The sequence below is a fragment of the Monodelphis domestica genome, chromosome 2 (genome assembly GCF_027887165.1).
Source record: "Monodelphis domestica isolate mMonDom1 chromosome 2, mMonDom1.pri, whole genome shotgun sequence".
NCBI lineage: Eukaryota > Metazoa > Chordata > Mammalia > Didelphimorphia > Didelphidae > Monodelphis > Monodelphis domestica.
In genome coordinates, this window is record NC_077228.1 from 106,173,940 (window position 1) to 106,188,073 (window position 14,134).

A 14,134-nucleotide genomic window follows, 5' to 3' on the forward strand; every position below is an offset into this window, starting at 1 on the left:
GCCACTAAAGGGCAGCAACAAATAAATAATTTTAAAATGTTTCCCCTTTTTTATGAATAAAAATCCAATTAAATCATAAAAATTAAATAAATAAAATTAAAATAAAAAATTAAAATAAAATAAAAAAATAAAATTAGCTAAATACCCTCATCTTACTCTACCCCACTCCTTATAATAATAATTAAAATAAATCAATTAAATATACATTATTTTTGTTTTATTTTTTGATCAAAATGCAAAGCAGCATAAATGCTACCATGCATGAAAGCCTTTTGTTTTTTGCCCAATTAGAGGCATGAAGATTCCAAATTTCCTCCTTCTCCTTGTACTCCTAGGAAATTTTATTTTTCTAATCTTCAATATTAAGATGAAAAGTGCTACTATATGAGAGATTAAAGCAGAAATGCAGGCTGACAGGAAATGCAATAAAAAATTTTCAAACACTTACATGATCTAATGAAAAATACAGATCCCATCCAAAACAAGTATGAATTTTGGAAGCCTGTTCCTGAACCACAAATAAAGGACAATCCTAATTCTCCCAAAATGGAGATGAGACACCCCTCTCATATACATCAGGTACAGATCCTTCTCTCTCATACTCTGCAACATCTCTCTCATGCTCTGCAACTATTAGCTGATCTTACTTCCCCGATCCTTCTTCTAATCCTCCATCCTCTCCTGTCCAGCCCCAGCCCCGAAGAAATCTTGTCCTGCTATAGTACCTGTTCCTGCCTTGCTATCCCCACAGTCAACTTCTGAGGGAACACAGCCATCGAATGATTCCTATGAATTTCTTTTCCCCTTAAGGGAAGTGCCTGAAATAGGCTGCATTGGTGATGTGGTGACCCTAAGACACCATATACCTTTCATTCCTCAAGAAACTAGAGAACTGAAATATAATATACCTTATTTTTAATGTGAACCTCTCATGGTAACCAAGAAAATGGCTATTTTTTTAAATCAATATGACCTGCCCTAGAAGGCTGTTGAGAATTTGCTCAATGTTTTTCGAATGGGATGTGAGAAAAATAAGATCATTTTTCATGTTAACAAGGTCCGGGGGAGTGTTGCAGCACACTGTCCAGCTCAGGATTCTGTGTGAAATTATAACAGTTTGGAGGACTGGTTACAATTAAATCGTTGTAGGGAGGCCATTATAACAGCTTTGCAAGAATGCTCTGAGGATATGGAAGCATGGGAAACATTTGAAAGCCTTAGACAATCAGATGATATGACACCTTCACAATTCATGAATAAGCTCATTGGGCTTGGGGGTCAGTACCTAAACCTTGATATTTCTAAAGACAACGACATTAAGCAAATGAAGACATTTAATCAACAACTCTTGCAGGGTGGTCCAAGAGTATTTTAAGATGCATTGCCCACAATGGCCTCAGATGGACCTTGAAGAGTTGAGGAACACTGTGGCTTATGTCTTTAAAGGCCAAAAAGAAAAATAGGAAAGAGGCTAATAATGTCATAGAAACCTTGAAAAAAGAAAACAAATCTTTAGAAGATAGGTTTGATAAACAAGACAATGGGCATGATGCTCAACCAATGGCACTAGCCCCTCTCCAAAAATCTAACTATCAGTCCCCTACCTACTGCTTTTGTCAGAGGAAGGGCCACGAAATTAAGGAATGTAAGACTTTGTTCTAGACAGTAAGAAAAAATATCCACTGGAAAAATTATCAAAGAAACAATTATAGAAATAATAATGTGGTAATTTCAGGAATCACAATTTTAGGACTGATAATAATAATTCTAGGGACATAAATCAGGCACCTGACAACTCATACCAAATGAATCCAGCTAGTATATCTTGAATGAAGCTCATCCCTAAACCACCCAGGGTGCTACTGCCCCTCGGGAACCCAAGGAATTAACCAAAGATTATGAAGGTGTATGGGGGGGGGGGAGCACAGGAATTAAAGGATACAACCTTTGATTTTCCAGATTTGACATCTTACTGCCCATTGTTCCTATCCACTGCACCCCCCCCCCATACTGATGAGTACCATGTAACATTAAAAGTTGGTAACACCTATTATGATTGTCTTTTGGACACTGGAACTTCCCAGTCTGTATTGAAGCAGTTCCATTGGTTCAATTAATGTCATGGGGGTATCAGGGAAACCCCTAAGGATTCCCTAGCTTTCCCCTAGAAGAGTGTTCATAGGACCCCATAGTGTGGAACACTCTTTCCTCTTAATGCCTGGCTCCCCTATAAATTTGCTGGGGAGAGACCTTTTATGCAAGCTTAGGGCCACAATAACTTTTTCTCCAGATGGCTCTATGACACTGGAACTGCATGAGGAATCCTTAACTTTACTCCTTGTACTTCTTTCAGATGATCATGAAATGAAGGAAACTCCTATTTTTGAGATTCCAACTGATATACCTGAGTTTCTCTGGGCCACATCATCTTCTGATGTTGGCCTACTTAAATCAGTTGTCCCTGTACAAATTCAAACAAAATCTAGCCCACCTCCTTCCATTCCTCAGTACCTGCTTTCAAAGGAGGCAATTGATGGCATTACACCTGTAATAAATTAATTGATTGACCAAGGCATCATAATTCCCTGTAAATCTGAATACAATACACCCATCCTACCTGTTAAAAAGCCAAAACTGGGGTAAGCATCTCTATCGATTTGTCCATAATCTGAGAGCTGTAAACAATCACATTATAAAGAGACACCCTGTAGTTTCTAACATAAATACTGTTATTTCTTCTATTACTAGCACATGTACTTTACAATAGTAGACTTGTGCTCAGCTTTCTTTTTCTAATACCCATATATGAGAACTCCAGGCATATCTTTGCTTTCACCTGGAGGGCACCCAGTAGACATGGGCTTATTTGCTTCAAGGGTTCGTGGATAGCCTCACCCTGTTCACACAATTCTTAACTGCTGATACAGATGCCATAAAATTTAAATACAGCTGTTTAATTCAGTATATGGATGATTTGCTCTTGGTTTCACCAAATTCTGAAACATGCGAAGAGGATAGCAAACACCTCCTCTTAGAGCTACATAAGAGAGGCCACAAGGACTCCAAAGACAAAATTCAATGGTGTCTCTGCAAGGTACAGTATTTAGGTTTCATTTTAACTGCTGGGTCCCATTTAATTTCTCCTAAATGTATTGAAAATATCCAAAAGTTAAGCACTCCTACCACTAAAAAGCAATTGAGGGTGATTCTTGGAGCAACAGGATTTTGTTGGCAGTGGATCCCTAGCTATGGGGAAATCACTAATCCCCTTGTAGCACTCACACAAAAAAAAAGTCTCGGTCCCTGAACCACTAACAGTGGAAGCAGAACACCTAAAAGCTCTCTCAAATTTAAAACAAGCTATCCTGTTTGCCCCTGCTCTAGGCATACCAAATTATGATCAACCATTTACCTTATATGTCCATGAACAAAAAGGGATAGCTTCAGGTGTTCTAACTCAACTTTTGGGACCTGCTCAACACCCAGCATCCTATTATTTAGTCCAGCTTGATCCAGTAGCTGCCAAAGTACCACCATACCTTAGAAGAGTGGCTGCCACAGCTTTATTGGTAACCAAATCTGTCGATCTGGTATTGGGATGCCCTCTGACCATATTGTTCCCACATGAAATTGAGGCATTGTTATTAAGACATAGGGCACAGGCATTTACTGACCAAAGTATTACTAGGTATGAGATGACCCTATTAAATAATTAACATATCACACTAAAACACTGTGGAGTTCTTAATCCTGCAATCTTGCTCCCTGATTTGCCAATTTCCGGAGAACCTTTATAAGATTGTACATCTTTAGTGTCCACTGTTGATAAACCTTTTAATGATTTACTGGACACCCCTTTGGATGATTCAGATTTAACATTATTTACAGATAATTCTTCATTTATGATGATGGTATGAGTTATACAAGAGCTGTAGTAGTTACTGAATTTGATATTCTCTGGTCAGCTTCCTTACCCTCAAATGTAAGTGCACAGGATGCAGAACTCAAGGATTTGAAACACGCCTGTAACACTGCAAAAGATAAAAGAGTCACAATTTATACAGACTCCCACTATGCCTTTGGTATATGTCATGCTGTTGGCATGCAATGGCTTCAGAGGGGATTCTTAACATCAGCTGGGAAATGTATTGCCAATGCAAACCTTATTACTGAACTTCTTTCTGCCATCCAGCTCCCCAAAGCTATAGCTGTCATTCACTGCTCTGCACACACAGGTGGCACTGACCTTGTCTCTAGGGGAAACAGCCAAGCATATATGGCAGCAAAACTAGCAGTCTTAGAATGACCTGAATTATGCCACTAACAATTACTGATAATTTGGATCTATCCATTTCTTATCATGACAAGGAAGTGGGAAAATGGAAGCAGAAATTTAAAGCACAACAGCTAAATGTAGTATGGGTATCATCAGGTGGCAAACCCCTGCTCCCTAGAGCTTTCTATAACCAAATTTGTCACTCTATCCATAAACATGTTCATTTTGACAGCCAAGGCATTGTAGACTCTGTTAACAGAGTATGGATAGCACCTGGAATAACTACAATGACCTCCAAAGTATGTACAGCTTGTCCTACCTGCCAGGCCTTTAATCAACACACCTTTTGAGGAAAAGCCTTTGGTGGACATCCTCAAGCTTACATACCATTTGAGCACCTACAAATTGACTTTATCTCTATGCCAAAAACTGGACAGTATAAATTTTGTCTGGTGATAGTTGATCAACTGACCAAGTGGCTTGAAGCATTTCCTACTGCTTATGCCACAGTGACTTTTGTTGCTAAAGTCCTTTTGAAAGAAATTATTCCTCATTTTGGCCTGCCAGCACATATTGATTTGGATAAAGGAACTCATTTTACTGATTTGGTCTTATTTCAAATTTATTCATATTTGGGGATAACTCCTAAATTTCAAACACCATCCCATCCCCAGAGTTCCAGACAAGTCAAACAAATGAATAAAGAACTTAAGACCATGGTTGGCAAATTGTGTATGGACACTCATTTAAAGTGGCCTGAAATTCTACCTCTGGCCCTATTTTAATCTCAGAAGCAGACCCAGAGGTGATTTACACATCTCACCATTTGAGATGCTATTTGGACACCCACCTATTCAGGCACAACCATTTACCCCTGCCTATACCTCATTGTTAGGAGGGGATACAACCATTGCTACATATATCAGACAATTATAAACAAAATTGCGAGAACTCCACAACTCTGGAACTGCTGTTCAAGCAGGCCCCATAGATTTCTCACTTCATGATTTAAACCCAGGTGATAGTGTGTACATAAAGAATTTCAAACATACTGGGCCTACTGAACCTGCTTATGATGGACCATTACAGGTCCTACTAATAATAAATGTTGGAGGGGTTGTAGCAAAATTTCTGGTGGAGTTGTGAATTAATCTAGCCATTCTGGAAGGCAATTTGGAACCATGCCCAAAGCGCTTTAAAATAATGCCTACCCTTTGATCTAGCCATACCACTGAGATTGTACCCCAAAGAGATAATAAGGAAAAATACTTGTACAAAAATATTCATAGCTGTGCTCTTTGTGGTAACAAAAAATTAGAAAATGGGGTGTCCCTAGATTGGGGAATGACTGAACAAATTGTGGTATATTATGGTGAAAGAATACTATTGTGCTGTAAGGATTGGTGATCTGGAGGCTTTCCATGTGAACTGAGAGAACCTCAATAAACTGATGCAGAGTGAAATGAGCAGAACCAGAAGATCATTGTACATAGAAAGTAAAACATTGTGGAATACTATGGAAATAGGTCTTGATCAATGACACATGTAAAACCCAGTCCAATTATGCACTGGCTATGGGGGGTTGGTGGTGTTAGGAGGGTAGGGAAAGAACATGAATCATATAACCATGGGAAATTTTTCTTAATAAAATAAAATTTAAAAATAAAAAATTTAATTTTTAAAAATTGTGGAAAAATTCAATGTAATCGACTTTGCTACTAGTAGCAATGCAACAAGCTAGGACACTCCTGAAGGACTTATGTAAAAGAACACTATCCACATTGAGAGAAAGAACTATGGGAGTAGAAATGCAAAAGCAAAACATATGACATCACTTATCACATGTATATATGAATATGTGATTTAGGGTTTAGGCTTTAAAAAATCACTCTATAGCAAAAATTAATATGGAAATAGGTATCAACTGACAACATTTGTATAACCCAGTGGAATTGCTTGTCAGCTCTGGGAGGAGAGAGGGAAAATGGGAGGGAAAGGTGGAAAAATATTTAAAAATTTTTAAAAAGAAGTACTGGAGCTTGAGAAAAGGAATTTCTCTTTCATCATGCTAAAGGTGATTTCAATTTAAACATTTTCAGATAATGGTCTGCTCAATGTGGCCCATTGTTTCATAAACTGAGAATTAAATCTCTGGATAGGACATAAGCAAACCATTAGAGTATGGTAGAAACGTTAGAAAAAGATACTCTTGGTAGAAAAAGTTTTTATTTTTGTAAATTTCTCTGTAGGAAAAATTTTTGACTATGGGGTAGCTGGTGAAAAAGTTCCCAGTGATTGAAAGTCCCTAGCACTTAGCAGTTGCTTAATAAAAGTTTATTGATTGATTGGTTATACTCCACAAAGTTGATTTACAAAAAAAAGATATCAGAGTCTGTCTTTGTTATATATTTGGCCATGAGGCAAAACTCTGCAACCTACCTCAACAGCATAATCACTTTCCAGGTCGGATTAGTATGGACTCTATGAAGTCTTAGTGAATCACGTCACCATAAAGAATGGTTTAATCTTATGTGGATAAGGCCAATATCTTATCTTCCATCTCAGTGTGGTGGCCCAATAAAAAGAATGCTAAAAACCTATTGCTCCACCAAGATTTTTTTTGCCCCAAGTAAACTAAATGACCTTTCTGACTTCCACATCCAAACATCATGAGGTCTTCATGAAGACAAAGAATGGGTTCTGGTTGGAGCAAACCACCTCATAGTAAAGTAGGGATAAAGAGAAGATGGCCCAGGGACAGAGCCCTGGGGGGACACCTAAGGTTATTAGTTGGAACATGAATGAATTTACAGGAAGGGAGATTGAGAAAGAGTGAACCAACTGGTAGGAAGAGAACCAGGAGAGAGCAATGTCATGAAAACTTAGAGCAGAGGGAATCCGTAGAAGAGTGATTGACAGTGTGAAAGGCTGCAAAGAAATGAAGAAAGATGGGGATTAAGAAAAAGTGGAGCAGTCAATAGAATCTGGGACTTGGAGTCAGGAAGACCTGAGTTCAAATCTCAGCTTCAGTCAGTTACTAATTGTATAACTCCAAGTAAGTCACTTGACCCTGTTTGCCTCAAAAAAAAGAAAGAAAGAAAGAAAGAGAGAGAGAGAGAGAGAGAGAGAGAGAGAGAGAGAGAGAGAGAGAGAGAGAGAGAGAAGGAAGGAAGGAAGGAAGGAAGGAAGGAAGGAAGGAAGGAAGGAAGGAAGGAAGGAAGGAAGGAAGGAAGGAAGGAAGGAAGGAAGGAAGGAAGGAAGGAAGGAAGGAAGGAAGGAAGGAGGGAGGGAGGGAGGGAGGGAGGGAGGGAGGGACAGACGGAGGGAGGGAGGGAGGGATGGAGGGAGGAAGGGAGAGAGGGAGTGAGGAAGGGAGGAAGGGAGGAAGGGAGGAAGGGAGGAAGGGAGGAAGGGAGGAAGGAAGGAATAAAAGGCTTTTAAAAGTAATTCCCTACTTGACTAATGGTCAAAGAATAAGAATAGGCAGTTTTCTGAAGAGATCAAAGCTATCTACAATAATAAGAAAAAAATGGTCTAAACCATTATTGATTAGAGAAATGTAAATTAAAAGAACTCTGAGGTACCATCCCATACTTATCAGATGGGCTAATATGACAGTAAAGAAATATTGTCAATGTTGTAGGGGATGTGGCAAAATTGGCACATTCAGTGCTTTGTTAATGGAATTGTACAACCCCTCTGGAGTGCAGTTTAGAGTTTTGCCCAAAGGACAGTCAAATCATGTGTTCTCTTTGATCCATTAATCCCTCTACTAGGTCTATATTCCAAACAGATTAAAAAAGGAGGGGAAAGGACTTATCTATTCAAAAATATTATAGCAATATAATGATCCAGGACAATTTTTTTTTCTTTAAATCCTTACCTTCTGTCTTAGAATCACACAGTACTAGTTCTAAGGCAGAAGAGCTATAAGGGCTAGGCAATGGGGGTTAAGTGACTTGCCCAGGGTCACACAGTTAGCAAGTATCTGAGGATCCAGGACAATTCTGAAGGACTTATGACAAAGAATGCTATTCATCTCCAGAAAAATAACTGATGGAATCTGAATGCAGATTGAAGCATAGTATTTTTCACTTTATTTTATTTGTGTATATTTTTATTTTGGGGTTTTGGTTTTTTTTACAACTATTCCCTCACAATATGGCCAATATGGAAATATGTTTTGAAAGATCATGCATGTATAACCTAGATCCAATTGCTTATCATCTCAGGGAGGGGAAGGGGGGGGAAGGAGACAGTTTGGATCTTATAATTTAGGAAAATGAATATTTGGGTTTTTTTAAAAAAGATATTTATCTTCTGTCTTAGAAACAATACTTTGTATTGGTTCCAAGGCAGAGGGGCAATAACAGCTAGGCAATGGGGGTTAAGTGACTTGCCCAGGGTTACACAGCTAGTCAGTGTCTTAGATTTGAACCCAGGACCTCTTGTCTCTAGGCTGCCTCTCAAACCATTGTCCCCCAAAATGTATGATAATAATTGTTAGTATATGCAATTGGGAAGGAAATATTTTTAAGTCCTTTAGATTTGGCAACTAAGAGATCATTGGTAACAGTGAAGAAAGCAGTTTCAGTTGATCATGAAGTAGAAAGTTGATTGCTGAGGATTTAGAATCAAATTGAAGGAGAAATAGAGGCTACCGAAGTAAATTCATTTATCAAGGAGTTTAGTTGAGAAGGGGTAGAGAGATAAAGGAAGATAACTGGTAGAGATGTTTATAAAGTAGGGTGTTTTGTTTTGTTTTGTTTTGTTTTTTAATTTTTACTTGGTCATTTCCAAACATTATTCATTGGAAACAAAGATCATTTTCTTTTCTTCCCTCCCCTCCTCCCACCACCTCTCCCATAGCCCATGCACAATTCCACTGGGTATCACATGTGTTCTTGACTGGAACCCATTTCCCTGTTGTTGGAATTTGCATTATAGTGTTCATTTAGAGTCTCTCCTCAGTCATATCCCCTCCACCCCTGTATTCAAGCAGTTGCTTTTCATCGGTGTTTTTACTCCCACAGTTTATCCTCTGCTTGTGGATAGTGTTCAGGGACATAGTATTAACACTAATGGAGAAGTCCATTACCTTCTATTGTACCACAGTGTGTCAGTCTCTGTACAATGTTTTCCTGGTTCTGCTCCTCTTACTCTGCATCACTTCCTGGAGGTTGTTCCAGTCTCCATGGAATTCCTCCACTTTATTATTCCTTTGAGCACAACAGTATTCCATCACCAACAGATACCACAATTTGTTCAGCCATTCCCCAATTGAGGGGCATCCCCTCATTTTCTAATTTTTGGCCACCACAAAGAGCGCAGCTATGAATATTCTTGTACATGTCTTTTTCCTTATTATCTCTTTAGTGCTATGGCTGGATCAAAGGGCAGACAGTCTTTTATAGTCCTTTGGGCATAATTCCAAATTGCCCTCCAGAATGGTGGGATCAATTCACAACTCCACCAGCAATGAATTAGTGTCCCTACTTTGCCACAGCCCCTCCAGCATTCATTACTTTCCATAGCTGTCATGTTAGCCAATCTGCTAGATGTGAGGTGATACCTCAGAGTTGTTTTGATTTGCATCTCTCTGATTATAAGAGATGTAGAGCACTTTTTCGTGTGCTTATTAATAGTTTTGATTTCTTTGGCTGAGAACTGCCTGTTCATGTCCCTTGCCCATTTATCAATTGGAGAATGGCTAAGTAGGGTGTTTTTAAGATCAAAAGAGAGATGGGTGTGTTGGCAGGCTTGAGTGGGACAGTCATAGATAGGGAGAGATTTAAGATTAGAAGATTGAGACTGCTAGAGGGATAATCTTCCAGGGAAACTGGGAGGGGATGAGATCAAGGGTGCACAGAGAGTGGTAGATCTTGACAAGGAGAAGAGTCACCTATTAAGGTCAGACAAGGGTGAGGAAAGAGATAAGGGGAAGAAGACCATTGGAGTGCTAGGAGAGGAAGAGGAACGTCCCCATGAATGCTATGAATTTCTTCAGTGAAGTCTGAGTCCAGGTCAGAGCTCAGTTGCCAATGGGAGAGCCAATGAAAAATGATCCAACCTGGCTGTATTTGGACACAGTTCTAATGCACAAGGCTTCCCAAGGAGTACGCTAGAGGTGTAGCCAAAGAGATAGCAAGGCCATGTGGGGAAGACTATGTACTGAGAGAGGGGATAAGGGAAGGCTGCATGAAGGGTAAACAAGAACTTTCCTGGGAGTATGGGTCATCAGACTCGGGATGTTGACATAACAAAAGAATCATGGCGTCCTGGAAAGACTGGATTTGGAGTCTGAAAAGGTGGGGTTGATTCTGGACTTTGCCAGTTGCTCCCTGTATAATCTTAGAAGATTAATACAAAGAAATAACTAAAAACACAAAGGGAGAGAGAATTAAGAAGAATGGATTGATTCTGGGCATCACAAATAATGAATAAACAAGAGAGTAGGAACAAGAAAGTAGCAAGGTTGAGATTTTGGCATCATTAACATTTTTATAGAAGTAAATTGTAGATGCAGTCCATGAGACGATGCCTTACTACTTGTATAACTTTGGAGAAATCACTTAATCTCCTAGAGCCCCAGTTGCCTCATTTGTAAAAAATAGGGAGTTGGACTGGTTAACCTTCCAGCCTTAGATCAAGAATCTATAATGTCTTGGGTCATGCAGGGAGTTCCTAGGTGCTTCTGCCTCAAGGAAGGCAATGCAGCTGAGATGCCCTGCCAGCTAAACTCTAAAAGTTAGTACCAACTCCTTAGCTGGAGAAAGAGAAGAAGAGGAGGGAGAAATTCTCTATTTCTTCTGCACTTTAGAAAAAAAGGTCAGTGGAAAAGTTAAAAAACACACTCAAGGAGGGGGGTAGCCAGGTGGCTTAGTGGATAGAGCCAGGGCTGGAGACGGAAGATCCTGGGTTCCAATATGGTCTTAGACACTTCCCAGCTGGTTGACCCTGAGCAAGTCACTTAACCCCATATGCCTAGCCCTTGTCCTTCATTCTTAGAGTTGTTACTGATACAGAGAGGGAGAGGAGAGGGCGGAGAAGAAAAGAAAAGAAGGTTAGTGGGGCATCCCCCTCCCCCCCATACAGAAAAGAGAGCAGAAAGGCTAGAAAGAAGCACACTTGGCCAGCTTGGAAAGTTACAAATTAAACTTACTCTACATATTTAAAGAATTAATTTTTTTTCTGTTCTCTCTTTCTAGAAACGTCTGTTTTATTTGGTGTTCATTGAGTTTTGGACAAGAAAAAGACAATTTTTAAAAGTTCAGTTAAAAAAAAAAAGCCCGCGGCAGACGGACACCCCGAGACTCATTAAAAATGTCCGAGGAGTGAAAATTCCACAAGAGGAAGAAACTGAATATTTCATTGCAAACACAGTCTTGGCTTTCTGGGCACCGCGCTCTAGGGCAAGGCTCCGGGGGCTGGGAGGCCAGGACAGACTCAGCTCCTGCTAGGATCGCTGACCTTGGACAGAGCACTCAGCGGCTCCTGCAGGAAAGACTCAGATCTGGTCCCTGAGCCGCCAGCAGGGGGCGCTCAGACCTCGGGCATCCGCCCAAGGGACTCAGCTAGAGAAGACCGATGTGGGGAGAGGAGAGGAGAGGAGAGAAGGGGAGGGGAGGGCCAGGCCGCAGCCACTGCCCAGCCATGGGAACCCTTAGCCGCTGCCAGCCGCAGCTGGTTCTGCTTAGTTAAAAGCCCCCCCCCCCCCCCAGTCATGATTTCCCTGGTGGGTTTGTCTGCTGGTGAGCATCTGTGAGCAGCCTTGTAGGGTGTGTTGTGTGACTATGTGAGGGTGTCTGTGTGAGTGTATAAGTGAATGTGTGTCTGTGTAAGTGTGTATGAGTGTGTACATCTGTGAGTGTATGTGTCTGTATGAGTGAATGTGTGTCTGTGTGAATGAGTATGTGTGAGTGTCTGTGTGAGTGTGTATCTGTCTGAGTGTATCTGTCTGTGTGAGTATGAGTGAATGTGTCTGTGTATGTATGTGAGTGAATATGAGTGTGTATGTGTCTGAGTGTGTCTATGAGTGAATGTGTCTGTGTATGTATATGTGTGAGTGAATATGAGTGTGTGTCTGTGTAAGTGTGTATGAGTGTGTACATCTGAGTGTATGTGTCTGTATGAGTGAATGTGTGTCTGTGTGAATGAGTATGTGTGAGTGTGTCTGTGTGAGTGTGTATCTGTCTGAGTGTATCTGTCTGTGTGAGTATGAGTGAATGTGTCTGTGTATGTATGTGAGTGAATATGAGTGTGTATCTGTGTCTGAGTGTGTCTATGAGTGAATGTGTCTGTGTATGTATATGTGTGAGTGAATATGAGTGTGTATCTGTGTCTGAGTGTGTCTGTATGAGTGAATGTGTCTGTATATGTGAGTGAATATGAGTGTGTATCTGTGTCTGAGTGTGTCTGTGTGAGTGTATCTGTGTGTGTCTGTGGGAGTGAATATGTGTCTGTGTGTATGAGTATGTGTGAGTGTATATGAGTGTGTCTGAGTGTGTGTGTGAGTCAAACCCGGGTTGGGCTACAATGGAGTGGGTGGTCCCAGGGTGGGGCTGTAGGAGTGAGAGCTGGGAGACACTTTCAAAATGGCCCAAGAAGGGGGCACACATCCCTGTGGATGCCCCCCAATGCGAGCCTGTGAGGGATGTGCCTGTATGTTCTATGTACACGCCCTTTCTGCACGTGTGCTCACACGTGCCTCTCTCTGCAGGCCTACATGTGTGTCTGCATAGACCCTGCCTCTCTCTCCCCACACCCGTACATACTCTCCATACGGGCCTTTAGATCTGTGTAGACCTGGACACCCGCCTCTGCCTACCTCTATAAACATGTATAACCGCCCATGGAGAAGGGGGGAGTCAGAAAGGAGTTAGAAGCGCCGGGTGAGCGGCTCCGGGGCCAGGGCCAGGGCCAGAGACGGTCCCGGGTTCCAATGTGGCCTCAGACGCGGCTTAGCTGGGTGACCCGGGCCGTCCCTGCCTCCCCATGGCTCGGGCCTCGGCGCTCTCCCGTCAAAGGCGTCCTCTGTGTGCGGCCTTTGGAACATCGCTTCATCTCTCCCTGCTTCCGTTTCCTCCTCGTTAAAGCGGGCACCGTATCATGTGGCTCGCCGAGTGAGGATGGGGATCACCGAGTAATGTGAGCCGGCGCTGGGCCGGCCTTAAAGCCTTCCCGAGTGCTCGCAGGCCGGAACACAGGAAAGGCGGCGCAGGGGTTGAGTCGCAAAGCTGGATTTCGGGCTGGATTGCCTCGTCTCCAGCTCGGAGAGGCCCCACTAGGAACGTGCGGGTGGGGGCATCTCCGCGTCTGCGCGGGGAGTGACGGGGTCGGGACGGAAGCGCTTCCCCTCCACGAGCCCGGAGCGCAGAGAACCAGGGTCAAGGGGGCCGACCCGAGGCTGCGAGGAGCCCGGGAGAGGGGCTGATCCACCCCCTCAGCCCCGCCCCCTGACTCCCGGCCTAGTGTGGGCCGAGAAAGACACCCTGTGGTGGAGCCGTTCCGGGGGGGGGGGGGGGGGGGGGGAGGGGGAGTGGGGCTCCTTTAAAGGCCCCCTCCTCATCCTTGCCGGGTTTGTCACCGGGTGGCACGTCCTCCTCTCAGGGCAGGGGGGTGCACAGCTTCTCGGGGTGGAGCGGAGAAGTTGGCAAATAGACCCCAGGCCTCGGGAGGCCATCAGTCCCTTCAGGTTTCACGCAGACACTCCTACCTGAATGGAACAGACATGCCCGGGCAGCTACGCCACGTAGTAGAGAGAGAGCCAGGGCCCAAGACAGGCAATCAGGGGCTCCAGTCTGGCCTCAGACATTTCCTAGCGGGGTGACCCTGGGCGAGTCACTTAACCCCCAAGAC

At 42.4% G+C, this 14,134-nt stretch overlaps 1 protein-coding gene across 3 annotated transcripts in view; it reads right to left on the bottom strand.

Moving 5' to 3' along the window:
* The window catches only part of CHIT1 (chitinase 1), a 113,058-nt gene that overhangs the window by 70,845 nt on the left and 28,079 nt on the right, over window positions 1–14,134 (bottom strand). Inside the window, exon 4 of one of the 3 annotated variants that reach the window (XM_056815754.1) lies at window positions 3,975–4,031. The exons of the other annotated variants lie outside the window; for them this stretch is intronic. The gene's annotated coding sequence lies outside the window, so the exon portion shown is untranslated. The remainder of the gene's footprint in view (window positions 1–3,974; window positions 4,032–14,134) is intronic. 3 annotated transcript variants of the gene reach the window in all.